General features: G+C 50.5%; 1 protein-coding gene across 3 annotated transcripts in view; it reads left to right on the forward strand.

Moving 5' to 3' along the window:
• Positions 1-2,502: 2,502 nt before the first annotated feature.
• Positions 2,503-14,597, forward strand: part of AKR1A1 (aldo-keto reductase family 1 member A1) — a 51,389-nt gene continuing 39,294 nt past the window's right edge. Inside the window, exons 1-2 of one of the 3 annotated variants that reach the window (XM_040360973.1) lie at positions 8,276-8,352; positions 8,410-8,438. The gene's annotated coding sequence lies outside the window, so the exon portion shown is untranslated. Of the gene's footprint in view, positions 2,594-8,275; positions 8,353-8,409; positions 8,439-12,316; positions 12,425-14,597 lie in introns of those variants that run through there. The other 2 variants (XM_040360972.1, XM_040360974.1) reach the window with 2 other exon arrangements.

Consider the following 14,597-nt stretch of genomic DNA (forward strand, 5'->3'; position numbering starts at 1 on the left):
CCCCTCATCAGTGCCACCTATCAGTGCCTCCTCATCAGTGCCTCCTATCAGTGCCCACAAGTGCTGCCCATTAGTGCCTCCTCATCAGTGCCTCCTATCAGTGCCTCCTATTAGTGCCCACAAGTGCTGCCCATTAGTGCCTCCTGCTCAGTGCCTCCTATCAGTGCCACCTATCAGTGCCCCCTATCAGTGCCCACAAGTGCTGCCCATTAGTGCCTCCTCCTCAGTGCCTCCTATCAGTGCCACCTATCAGTGCCTCCTATCAGTGCTACTTATCAGTGCCCACAAGTGCTGCCCATTAGTGCCTCCTCATCAGTGCCACCTATCAATGCCTCCTATCAGTGCCCATAGAGTGCCACCTATTAGTGCCTCCTATCAGTGCCACCTATCAGTGCCCACCAGTGCTGCCCATTAGTGCCTCCTCATAAGTGCCTCCTATCAGTGCCACCTATCAGTGCATCCTCATCAGTGCATCATCAGTGCCACCTACCAGTGCCTCCTAATCAGTGCCCACCAGTGCTGCTCATTAGTGCCTCCTCATCAGTGCCACCTATCAGTGTCCCCTCATCAGTGCCACCTATCAGTGCCTCCTCATCAGTGCCACCTATCAGTGCCCACCAGTGCTGCTCATTAGTGCCTCCTCATCAGTGCCACCTATCAGTGTCCATCAGTGAAGGAGAAAAATTACTTATTTACAAAATGTTTTAACAAAAACGTTGTTTTCATAATTTTTTTTTTCTGGCAAAAAAACCCAGAGGAGATTAAATGCCCCCAAAAGAAGATTCTATTTGTGTAAAAAAATGATAAAAATAACATATGGTTACAATGTTACACGACCGCGCAATTGTCATTTAAAGTGTGACAGCGCTGAAAGCTGAATATTGGCCTGGGCAGGAAGGGGGGTAAAAGTTGCCCGGTGGGTGAAATGTCAGGCTTATGTTGATGGAGGGCGAGGAAGGAACCAAAGAAGGCAAAATCAAAGCAGATTAAATTTTAACTCTAATGTTCGGGGTTAATGGATGACGGGCGGGGGGGGGGGGGGGGGTGCAGAGCGCCGTACACCGAGTCAGGGCAATGATTGGACAGATTTCATCATCTGAAACCAGCAGACACCACACATGGGGAACTTCTAACCAATCCCAACATCGTGTTCCTTCTCCAGGAGGAAGGACGTGGGCGAGACGATGAGGGTCACCGAGTGCTCAGATATCTGATGACAAGGGAGCTCATCCGGCTCACTGCTACACTGGGCACAGAGGGGTTAATCCGGCTCACTGCTACACTGGGCACAGAGGGGTTAATCCGGCTCACTGCTACACTGGGCACAGAGGGGTTAATCCGACTCACTCCCAGACTGGGCACAGAGGGGTTAATCCGCCTCACTGCTACACTGGGCACAGAGGGGTTAATCCGGCTCACTGCTACACTGGGCACAGAGGGGTTAATCCGGCTCATTCCCAGACTGGGCACAGAGGGGTTAATCCGGCTCATTCCAAGACTGGGCACAGAGGGGTTAATCCGGCTCATTCCAAGACTGGGCACAGAGGGGTTAATCCGGCTCATGCCAAGACTGGGCACAGAGGGGTTAATCCTGCTCATGTCAAGACTGGGCACAGAGGGGTTAATCCGGCTCATTCCAAGACTGGGCACAGAGGGGTTAATCCGACTCACTCCCAGACTGGGCACAGAGGGGCTAATCCGGCTCACTGCTACACTGGGCACAGAGGGGTTAATCCGACTCACTCCCAGACTGGGCACAGAGGGGCTAATCCGGCTCACTGCTACACTGGGCACAGAGGGGTTAATCCGACTCACTCCCAGACTGGGCACAGAGGGGCTAATCCGGCTTACTGCTACACTGGGCACAGAGGGGTTAATCCGGCTCATTCCGAGACTGGGCACAGAGGGGCTAATCCGGCTCACTGCTACACTGGGCACAGAGGGGTTAATCCGACTCACTCCCAGACTGGGCACAGAGGGGCTAATCCGGCTTACTGCTACACTGGGCACAGAGGGGTTAATCCGGCTCATTCCGAGACTGGGCACAGAGGGGTTAATCTGGCTCATTCCAAGACTGGGCACAGAGGGGTTAATCCGGCTCATTCCAAGACTGGGCACAGAGGGGTTAATCCGGCTTACTCCCAGACTGGGCACAGAGGGGTTAATCTGGCTCATTCCAAGACTGGGCACAGAGGGGTTAATCCGGCTCATTCCAAGACTGGGCACAGAGGGGTTAATCCGGCTCACTGCTACACTGGGCACAGAGGGGTTAATCCAACTCACTCCCAGACTGAACACAGAGGGGTTAATCTGGTTTACTCCCAGACTGGGCACAGAGGGGTTAATCCGGTTTACTCCCAGACTGGGCACAGAGGGGTTAATCCGGTTTACTCCCAGACTGGGCACAGAGGGGTTAATCCGGCTTCCTCTCCCTGGCACTGAGTCTGCTGGTTATGGAGGGATTTCTGGGTTAATATTCTCCATCCTCATCCCCGCCCATCTCCATCCTCCTCCCCTCCCATCTCTATCCTCCTCCCCCCTGCACTGAGTGCCCTGCCCTCCCCCAGCACAGGCAGCCGTCTCCAGGAAAGAGGTGAGTGTTGCTCCTCCATGGGGCTTCTGGCCGACGTCAGCCTGGGGCTGGAGTGTGACAGTCACTCTGCACATCCCTCCCTCACTATACAACTCTCTGTATATAATCTACTGCCTGCAACAATGTATCTATCATTACATAATCTGCTGTCTGCTACAATGTATCTATCATTACATAATCTGCTGTCTGCAACAATGTATCTATCGTTCTTCTCAGTATATAATCTGCTGTCTACCCGTGTATAGAACCTACTCTGTATCTGTCTCTAGGACTCTCTGTATATAATGTACTCTCTGTATATAGAACACTCGGGGGATGTGTGGAGTACAACCTCTTCTTACTGTGATGTCATAGTGAGCCTCTGGGGTACACACCCGGGTTGTATGTAGTAGTAATTGTGTCTCTGCTGATCACACCGTCCCACCGTAACACGCAGCTCCCTCATATATACCAGTATACTGGTAGAACAGCTGAGTTTCGACCCCCCCTCCGTAGCTCCAACAAACTCCCCCCCCCCCCCCGTAGCTCCGGGCTGATGAGGCGACTGCCAGCGAGTGATGACATCTCTCAGTATTCGGATATAAAGCCCAAATGTTGGGAAATACTTCTGTCCGGTTTGGTTGCCGTCTGTAGGAAGATTTCATGTGGCTCCGCCCCCCCCCCCCCCCCCCAGTGACACCAGGAGAGGAAATTAAAGTAGAACTACAGGCAACATTTTTTATTTTGCTTAAAGTAACAGGACTTTTTTTTTTCAGTTTTAAAATGCCTCAGCACCCCCACCCCCCTGTCCACAACTGCCCCCTATAAAAAACTACCCTCGACCCCAAAGACCCAAACAACCGGAGGCCCATAACAGCTCTAAATGTCTTCTCCAAGGTAATGGAGAAAGTAGTTGTACAACAGCTGCAACAGCATTTAGACTCCCATAAATTACTCGATCCGTTCCAATAAGGCTTCCGTCCGGGTCACGGGACAGAAACGGCGCTGCTCACAATCTGGGATGACGCTCTAGAGGCCGCAGACGAAGGAGAATCTTGTCTCCTGATACTGCTGGACCTAAGCGCGGCTTGTGACACTGTAGACCACGGACTACTACTGGCTAGGCTAGCTGAAGTAGCCGGAGTCGCTGAAGGTGTTTTACCCTGGTTCTCCTCCTTCTAGGAAAACCGATCACAAATAGTGAAACTGGGGTCTTTCACTTCTGAAAAACGTTCGGTGTCATGCGGAGTCCCTCAGGGATCTCCCTTATCGCCCGTATTGTTTAATATCTATCTTCGCCCTCTCTTTGAAATCATCAGTAACCAGAAGTTACTTTACCACTCCTGCAACACATCTGCAACAAAAAGGATCATTCTCTTGGACTAGAGAAATGCCTCACTCTAATAGATAACTGGATGAGAAACAGTTATCTTAAACTCAATGGTTCGAAAACAGAACTTCTTCTGTTTCACGCTAACCGGAAAAATCACCCCGCGTCAACATGGACACCCCCACCCATTCTGGGCAAACCTATGACCTCTAGCACCAAAGTCACAAGTCTCTGAGTCATCTTCGACACCTACATGACAATGGACGCACAAATAGGGGCAGTAGTCAGCGGATCCCACCATCTGCTGCGCCTACTACGCCGATTCCTCCCCTTTATCCCGAAAGAGGACATTGCAGTCGTGGTGGGGACACTTATCAACTCCAGACTCGACTACGCAAATGCCCTCTATCTAGGACTCCCCAAATACCAAATCACTCGTCTGCAAGTCGTTCAGAATACGGAAAAACCATGGGAATCGATCTCACCTTCACTGAGATCCCTTCACTGAGATCCCTTCACTGAGATCCCTTCACTGAGATCCCTTCACTGAGAGCCCTTCACTGAGATCCCTTCACTGAGAGCCCTTCTCTGAGATCCCTTCTCTGAGATCCCTTCTCTGAGATCCCTTCTCTGAGATCCTTTCACTGAGATCCTTTCACTGAGATCCTTTCACTGAGATCCTTTCACTGAGATCCCTTCACTGAGATCCCTTCACAGATCCCTTCACTGAGATCCCTTCACTGAGAGCCCTTCACTGAGATCCCTTCACTGAGATCCCTTCATTGGTTGCCAGTAAAAGACAGAATCACTTTCAAGGCTCTCTGCCTAATACATAAGTGTATTCAAGGAAACGCCCCCCAATATCTATGCAAAAAAATAAAAGCCCATAACCCCAATCGCGTTCTGCGATCCACCAATCAAAACCTCCTCCAGATACCCAAAGCCAGATACAAGTCCAAAGGGGATCGAAGATTTGCAGTCCAGGGACCTCGCCTGTGGAATGCTCTACCAACCCCCATCCGACTGGACCAATCACATCCCCCATAACTACCAACCCCCATCCGACTGGACCAATCACATCCCCCATAACTACCAACCCCCATCCGACTGGACCAATCACATCCCCCATAACTACCAACCTCCATCCGATTGGAGGAGAACCACTTGGCCTTCAGGAGAAAGATCAAGACCCATCTCTTCTGAGGTCAAGGGGTTCCTTACCCATGAAATGGATACAGAGGCCATTCAGTTCGCATGTGTTGCGCTCTACAAGTTTTTCACTCTCTCACTCACTATACACGCTTCCAGGACACCGGCGCATGGATTCCAATGCAGAGGGGGGGGGGTTAGAACCAGAGGCTCTAATAGGCTCCAATATAGAGCGGGCTCAGGGCGCTCCGATCCCACCCAGTTGTGTTACAGCAGCGAATGGAATATCCGCTGTTCTTCCTCCCAGCCAATCAGGAAGTGGGTTTTGACACTGGTTGAAGGACAGGCGATCCTATTGGATGCCTAGGAGGCGGGGAGGAGCTGGAAGCCGCCATGGAGAAGAGGGCACAGCGCTGCCTGCCACCCGCCACAATGTGGTAAGAAAGTGCCAGACCGACCGGGAAACAGTAGGGGGTGGGGGGGATGGGTGGTTGTTTGTCGCCCCCCCCAAAACAAATTTAAAACACCAGCCACCACTGGTCCCTAACCTCCAAAAATGTCCTACAAGGCATGGAGAGCCAGCTGAAACCAATCCCGCCCCTTGTCAGTGCAAATTAATATCAGCCGGTTCATTCTCATCTGATTGCCTATAAAAAGGTGTCTCATCACCAAGGTGTCACACAAGAAACATCTCATGGTGGGTAAAAGCAAAGAGCTCTCTCAAGACCTTCCCAACCTTATTGCTGCAAAACATACGGATGGCGTTGGTTACAGAAGGATTTCTAAACTTCTGAATGTTCCAGTGAGCGCTGTTGGGGCTATAACCCGGAAGTGTGAAGAACGTCATTTCACCATAAACCGGCCACGACCAGCGCGCTCCTCCCAAGATTTCTGACAGAGGAGTCAAAAGAATTATCAGAAGAGTTGTCCAAGAGCCGAGGAGCACTTGTGGAGAGCTTCAGAAAGACCTGGAATTACCAGGTACACAATAAGTAACGCCCTCCCCCGCCGTGGCCTGTATGCACGCTTGCCTCGCACCCTCCACGGCCTGTATGCATGCTCGCCTCGCACCCTCCGTGGCCTGTATGCACGCTCGCCTCGCACCCGCGCGGCCTGTATGCACGCTCGCCTCGCACCCACGCGGCCTGTATGCACGCTCGCCTCGCACCCGCCGCGGCCTGTATGCACACTTGCCTCGCACCCGCCGCGGCCTGTATGCACGCTCGCACCCGCCGCGGCCTGTATGCACGCTCGCCTCGCACCCTCCACGGCCTGTATGCACGCTCGCACCCGCCGCGGCCTGTATGCACGCTCGCCTCGCACCCGCCGCGGCCTGTATGCACGCTCGCACCCGCCGCGGCCTGTATGCACGCTCGCCTCGCACCCTCCACGGTCTGTATGCATGCTCGCCTCGCACCCGCCGCAGCCTGTATGCACGCTCGCCTCGCACCCTCCATGGTCTGTATGCACGCTCGCCTCGCACCCGCCAAGGCCTGTATGCACGCTCGCCTCGCACCCGCCAAGGCCTGTATGCACGCTCGCCTCGCACCCGCCGCGGCCTGTATGCACGCTCGCCTCGCACCCGCCGCGGCCTGTATGCACGCTCGCCTGTATGCACGCTCGCACCCGCCACGGCCTGTATGCACGCTCGCCTCGCACCCTCCACGGCCTGTATGCATGCTCATCATTGGCCCATATGCACGCTTGCGGCGCCGCACCGATTTCGACTGTGCATTTGCCGGCAATAGCCGCCGATTTAGCATGTCAAATCGGCCCAATGTGAACGTGGGTGAAACGAGTGAGGACATCTCAGCAAGACAATGAACCCAAAGCCAAGGAGAATGGCCCAGCCAATCACATGACTTGTATCCAATAGAAAATCTCTGGAAAGAACTAAAGATCAGAGTTCATAGAAGAGACCCCCCGGAACCTTCAAGATCTGAAGACCAAAATCCCACCCGAGCGACGCATGCGACTCGTTCCTCCATACAGGAGGCGTCTTGAAGCCGTCATTACCAACTTTTTCCCCCGTGTCCTTCCATTTTATTATACAGAACTTCATTTCTGAACGGATTTGTTTTGGTGTCTTTGTATGGATGGATTGTATGGATTGTCACCGACATGTTGGGAGCATTTCATGCCAATGTCACCTTTATCAATAATTTACAGAGGGAAAAATGGTGACGGGTTTAATACTTATTTTACGCAGTGTGTGTGTGTGTGTGTATATATATATATATATATATATATATACACAGTATATATATATATATATATATATATATACACAGTATATATATATATATATATATATAATATACACTGGGCCCCAGATGGCAACCCCCCCCCCTTTTTTTTTTTATTAAAGGGCCCAGAGGTCCCCTGGGCCCTGGATAGCAAACCTTTTTGTTTTTTTGTCTTTTATAAAAAAAAAATGTACGTGTTTTTATATATATATATATATAATTTTTTATTTATTTATTTTTTATTAAAGGGCCCCCGGATGGCAACCCCCCCCCCTTTTTTATTTTTATTTTAAATGTTATATATATATTAAAGGGCCCAGAGGTCCGTCGTCGTGAAAAACGGTCGTGTGTAGGCTTTAATGATAGGGGGGGGAAAACGCACATGCTCAGAAGCAAGTTATGAGAAGGGAACTTTCCATAATCAGCCCAAAGGGTGGCGCCATCCGAATGGAACTTCCCCTTTATAGTGCCGTCGTACGCGTTGTACGTCACCGCGCTTTGCTCGAGCATTTTTTTTTATTTTCACGATCGTGTGTATGCAGGGCAGGCTTGACAAGAATCATGTAGAGAAAAACTTTATTTTTTTTCCATGACGTGAAAAACGGTGGTGTGTACGCGGCATAAGGTTGGGAGCCCCTGTTTTAGAAAACGCAAGAGGAGATTGGGAAATGTAACCGTTTCTCATTCCCTCTATCGTTCTCTAGAATTGTCACATTGTATCTCCTTGTTACAAAGTTATTTTTTATTTTTTTTTGCGAGGAATGTAATGTGCCCTGAACCCTCCTCTTTCTGCCCCATTAAACCCTCACCCCCCCACCCCACTCCACCCCCCGTGTCTCTTCCCATCAATTATTATCTATGGTTAGGCGGCCCGGGGATGTTAATAATTCTGTATTAGGTGATGACGCCGTAGAATCTCAAAGTCCTTGCTGAGTAAGGGCCGCGACACCTGGATAAAGTGGCCCCCCGACCAGCCGGCCGCCATCAGTTTTTACCAGTTTGGGGGGTAAAGTCACCCTTGTGATCCTGTCGGCTGGACGAGCGAGAAGTCGCCCCCTCCCCTCCCCCCTCACTGGTGACTTTCATTCTGCAGCGACCTTCTTGTTCATCCACCTGGAGAGGGAGCAACACAAGGAAACAGGTGAATATTTTCACCGTCTTTTCACTGTCCTCCTCTCTTTGTCCTGATTACTCCTCTCACTGCAGACAGTCCAACATTTTACCCGTGTCACTAAAACAGGAAGTAAGGAAATCGATATCAATATAGACTTACCTGTGAATGGTGACCCCAGAATTTTCGCTCGCTCCGGTGTTGGCGGTGAAACCTCACGTGTGCGGTGTACTTACTGGCCCAGATTCAAAAAGCAATTGCGCCTGCGGTACCATAGTTACGCAGCGCAATTGCTAACTTGCCCCGGCGTAACGACTTCTCCTGATTCAGGAACCTCGTTACGCCGACTGCAGCCTAAGATATGCGTGGCATAAGGCTCTTATGCCCTCATATCTTAGGCTGCATTCTTACGTTGGCCGCTAGGTGGCGTTCCCATTGTGGTCAGCGTATAGTATGCAAATTGCATACTAACGCCGATTCACAACGTTACGTGAGCCCTGCGTACGCAGTTTACGTCGTTTGCGTACGTCGTTTTTTTGCGTAAGGCTGCCCCTTCTATAGCAGGGGCAGCCAATGCTAAAGTATACCCGTCGTTCCCGCGTCGCGAAATTTTACATTTACGTCGTTTGCGTAAGTGAATCGTGAATGGCGCTGGACGCCATTCACGTTCACTTTGAAGCAAATGACGTCCTTGCGACGTCATTTGCTGCAATGCACGTCGGGAAAGTTTCCCGACGGAGCATGCGCCCTACGCTCGGCGCGGGAACGCACCTAATTTAAATGATTCCCGCCCCCTACGGGATCATTTAAATTGCGCGCGCTTACACCGGGCATTTTGCCGGAGCGCCCTTGTAATTTACGGAGCTACTGCTCCGTGAATCGAGGGTAGCGCAGAAAATTTGCGGGGGCGCAGGGCAAAAACGGTGCCCTGCGCCTACGTAAAAAATGCACAAAGCTACTTGAATCTACCCCAATGTTTACATGCATGTACACGCGGGACACCTGGGTTGTTTTCAAATTATTTTATTACTTTTATTTATTTTCATTTAACTTTATTGCAGTCAAAAGGGTGCTAAAAAGTTCCCTTCTGTGGCAGCATGGGCAGGTGACAGGTCCTCTTTATGGAGACACTAGGGAGTAGATTTACTAAAACTGGAGCACTCACAATCTGATGCAGCTCTGCAAGGATTTTTGACACCATAGGCAAAATCTAATTTTGCCGCCCCCCCCCCAATTTGGCCCCACCGCTTGCCCATGTAAACCCCACCTTCTTAACCACTTAAGACCCGGACCTTTAGGCAACTAAAGGACCCGGCCAGGTTTTGCGATTCGGCACTGCGTCGCTTTAACTGACAATTGCGCGGTCGTGCGACGTGGCTCCCAAAAAATATTGGGGTCCTTTTTTTCCCCACAAATAGAACTTTCTTTTGGTGGTATTTGATCACCACTGCGGTTTTTATTTTTTGCGCTTTAAACAAAAATAGAGCGACAATTTAAAAAAAAATTCAATATTTTTTACTCTTTGCTATAATAAATATCCCCCAAAAATATAAAAAAATAATTTTTTCCTCAGTTTAGGCCGATACGTATTCTTCTACATATTTTTGGTAAAAAAAATCGCAATAAGCGTCTATCGGTTGGTTTGCGCAAAATTTATAGCGTTTACAAAATAGGGGATAGTTTTATTGCATTTTTATTATTATTTATTTTTTTTTTTTACTACTAATGGCGGCGATCATCGATTTTTTTGTTTTTCGTGACTGCGACATTATGGCGGACACTTCGGACAATTTTGACACTTTTTTGGGACCATTGTCATTTTCACAGCAAAAAATGCACTGATTACTGTGAAAATGACAATTGCAGTTTGGGAGTTAACCACAAGGGGGCGCTGAAGGGGTTATGTGTGACCTCATATGTGTTTCTAACTGTACGGGGGTGTGGCTGTAGGTGTGACGTCATAGATTGTGTTTCCCTATAAAAGGGATCACACGATCGATGACGGCGCCACAGTGAAGAACGGGGAAGACGTGTTTACATACGGCTCTCCCCGTTCTTCAGCTTTGGGGACCGATCGCGGGACTCCAGCGGCTATCGGGTCCCGGAGCTTCGGACCGGGTCGCGGGCGCACACCGCGTCCCGTGGCTGGGTACTAGCACAGGACGTACCTGTACGTGCTTGTGCCCAGCCGTGCCATTCTGCCGATGTAAATGTGCAGGAGGTGGTCCTTAAGTGGTTAATGAAGTGCCCATCAAATGTAGCCTCACCGGGGGCCCATCAAATGTAGCCTCACCGGGGCCCATCAAATGTAGCCTCACCGGGGGCCCATCAAATGTAGCCTCACCGGGGGCCCATCAAATGTAGCCTCAATGGGGCCCATCAAATGTAGCCTCACCGGGGGTCCATCAAATGTAGCCTCACCGGGGCCCAATGTTTGCTTCCATTCATTCGAGAGTCGGGACACAGACACAGTCCTCTGCCGCCGCTGCGCCTCTGACACTATGTGCGAATGGAGCGGCGGCTGCCTGCTGATACTGAGACTTAGTGGCCTGCTGCAGAGAGAGGAGAGTAGGAACACCAGCGGCCGGGCGCCCTAGGCGGCTGCCTAGTTTGCCTAGTGGTAGCACCGGCCCTGCATGGCAGCCAATCGGCTTCTAACGTCAGTTTGTTCAATTAAGCTTTTGCCAATAAAAGCTGCAAGCTGATTGGTTTACAGAAGTGAGCCTGATTTGCACTCTCCAGCTTTAGTAAATAAACCCCCTAGGGGTCTATTAGGCCCCTAATGTCTTTCCTGTATACACGAAAAGCTGGCCAAAATCTCTGCGCTGAGAGCGCGCTCCAAACACTTTGCCCGAGCTGGTATAGATCACTCTAGTTATGATCAGATGACAGCCAATCACAGTGGTCACGTGATCGAGAGGTCCGTCCCACCCCGAGAGCCAGGTAAAGCTGTGGTGGGCGGGGCAGGCAGGGGTTTTAAGTTCCTTGGGGGTGGGGAGTGATATGAATGTACAGTATGCAAAGCGCTGTGTACATTTTTGGGGATATAAATATAATATACAGTATAATAAAATGTAACCTATTTTATTTATATATAAATAATTACTGTGTGTATGTTGTTATTATTATTACCGTATTTATCGGGGTATATCGCGCTCCCGCGTATAGAGCGCACCCCTAATGTTGCCCCGAATTCCTGTGGAAAAACGTTTTTTTGTACTTACAGTCTTGGTGTCTTGCGCGGCGTCCATCGGCAGCCTCGACGGGTCCGGCGTCCGTCTGCGGCTTCGGGTGTCCTCTTCGTCGGGTCCGGCGTCCTTCTGCGGCGTCCTCCCCGCTCGTTTCCCACGCCGAGTTTTGAATACTGCGCCGACATATACAGAGCGCAGTACACTCGTGTATTGTCGGGAAGTCTCGCCTACTCTCGCACTGACATCCAGGACATCAGCGCGAGAGGACCCGAGACTGCCCGACAATACACGAGTGTACTGCGCTCTGTATATCTCGGCGCAGTATTCAAAACTCGGTGCGGGAAGGCGGGTATCGGCGTATACCGCTCACCCACGATTTTGCCCAGGGCAAAAAAGTGCGCGGTATACGCCGATAAATATGGTATTTTATTATTATTTTTCATATTGGTACCTTTTCTTGACACAACCATCAGGATCCTGAACTGTCAGGAACCTGGAACTTATTTTCTTTTCGCAGAGCCGAGTTGTACAGGAATTTTTGTATTTTAGAAGTGATATTTATTTTGCTTAGTCAGCACACCCGGGACCTGGATGCGGGCCATAGAGCGCCTGTTGACAGTGCAAAGTATTTGATGACTACATCCTGTGTAGGTCCGGTGTTCGGAGTTCTCTGCGCTCCCCTCAATAGATTGAAGTATAGAGGAACTTTTAGAGCAGTCACAGGGGACCTTGCATGAAAATCAGAAGCACGTTCTGCAAGGTGTGAAGTACCTGGGAGGTAAGGCGCGGGGACTTCTCTATCACTTTCAGGACCGTCGGTCTAAAGTAAGTCATTTTTATTTTTTTTCCCCTTCTAATGTTGCTTCTCTGCAATCTTTATTTCACTCTTTTAATTTGGGGGGATGGGAAGTTGTTAAAGTGGACTTTGCGTTTTCATGCAAGTTCCATTGAGTCTCACCTGTCCCAGATGCAGCGAGGTTTCGTCTTTCCAGCCTTCTGTCAGCAACATCTGTATTGGGGGGCCACACGCTGCAATCTACGGAGCGTTCCAGTCAGACAAATGCGACTAGTGTTCCCCTGACACGCCTGTTTTCTCTGGAGTGCTTGTTGTTCTATAGCTGCCTGTTTTGGTGGATCAGAGGGCCACATCCCGGAAGCTGTTCTGCAGCAAAGCCCATCATCCCTTGTAGGGTGCTCTATTAAATACTAGGTGGCTCCTTACACTCTGCACATTGACCCTTCTTAGGACTCTCACCTGTCCTGAACATGCATGCACTTAGTCCTGATTCTCTGGAGTAGTCTTCCCTGGAGTAGTCTAGTCTTCTCCTCCTGGTTCCCTCGCGTAGTCTAGTCTTCTCCTCCTGGTTCCCTCGCGTAGTCTAGTCTTCTCCTCCTGGTTCCCTCGCGTAGTCTAGTCTTCTCCTCCTGGTTCCCTCGCGTAGTCTAGTCTTCTCCTCCTGGTTCCCTCGCGAAGTCTAGTCTTCTCCTCCTGGTTCCCTCGTGTAGTCTAGTCTTCTCCTCCTGGTTTCCTCGAGTAGTCTAGTCTTCTCCTCCTGGTTCCCTCGCGTAGTCTAGTCTTCTCCTCCTGGTTCCCTCGCGTAGTCTAGTCTTCTCCTCCTGGTTCCCTCGCGTAGTCTAGTCTTCTCCTCCTGGTTCCCTCGCGTAGTCTTGTTTTCTCCTCCTGGTTCCCTCGCGTAGTCTAGTTTTCTCCTCCTGGTTCCCTCGAGTAGTCTAGTCTAGTCTTCTCCTGGTTTCCTCGCGTAGTCTAGTCTTCTCCTCCTGGTTCCCTCGAGTAGTCTAGTCTTCTCCTCCTGGTTCCCTCGCGTAGTCTAGTTTTCTCCTCCTGGTTCCCTCGAGTAGTCTAGTCTTCTCCTCCTGGTTCCCTCGAGTAGTCTGGTCTTCTCCTCCTGGTTCCCTCGACTAGTCTTCTCCTACTGGTTTCCTCGAGTAGTCTATTCTTCTCCTCCTGGTTCCCTCGCGTAGTCTAGTCTTCTCCTCCTGGTTCCCTCACGTAGTCTAGTCTTCTCCTCCTTGTTTCCTCGAGTAGTCTAGTCTTCTCCTCCTGGTTTCCTTGCATAGTCTAGTCTTCTCCTCCTGGTTCCCTTGCGTAGTCTAGTCTTCTCCTCCTGGTTCCCTTGCGTAGTCTAGTCTTCTCCTCCTGGTTTCCTCGAGTAGTCTAGTCTTCTCCTCCTGGTTTCCTCGAGTAGTCTAGTCTTCTTCTCCTGGTTTCCTCGTGTAGTCTAATCTTCTTCTGGTTCCCTCGCGTAGTCTAGTTTTCTCCTCCTGGTTCCCTCGAGTAGTCTAGTCTTCTCCTCCTGGTTCCCTCGAGTAGTCTGGTCTTCTCCTACTGGTTTCCTCGAGTAGTCTATTCTTCTCCTCCTTCTCGACTAGTCTTCTCCTACTGGTTTCCTCGAGTAGTCTATTCTTCTCCTCCTGGTTCCCTCGCGTAGTCTAGTCTTCTCCTCCTGGTTCCCTCACGTAGTCTAGTCTTCTCCTCCTGGTTTCCTCGAGTAGTCTAGTCTTCTCCTCCTGGTTTCCTTGCATAGTCTAGTCTTCTCCTCCTGGTTCCCTTGCGTAGTCTAGTCTTCTCCTCCTGGTTCCCTTGCGTAGTCTAGTCTTCTCCTCCTGGTTTCCTCGAGTAGTCTAGTCTTCTCCTCCTGGTTTCCTCGAGTAGTCTAGTCTTCTCCTCCTGGTTCCCTCGCGTAGTCTAGTCTTCTCCAAGTTCCCTCGCGTAGTCTAGTCTTCTCCTACTGGTTTCCTCGAGTAGTCTATTCTTCTCCTCCTGGTTCCCTCGCGTAGTCTAGTCTTCTCCTCCTGGTTCCCTCACGTAGTCTAGTCTTCTCCTCCTGGTTTCCTCGAGTAGTCTAGTCTTCTCCTCCTGGTTTCCTTGCATAGTCTAGTCTTCTCCTCCTGGTTCCCTTGCGTAGTCTAGTCTTCTCCTCCTGGTTCCCTTGCGTAGTCTAGTCTTCTCCTCCTGGTTTCCTCGCGTAGTCTAGTC

This window comes from Rana temporaria, chromosome 7, assembly GCF_905171775.1.
Source record: "Rana temporaria chromosome 7, aRanTem1.1, whole genome shotgun sequence".
NCBI lineage: Eukaryota > Metazoa > Chordata > Amphibia > Anura > Ranidae > Rana > Rana temporaria.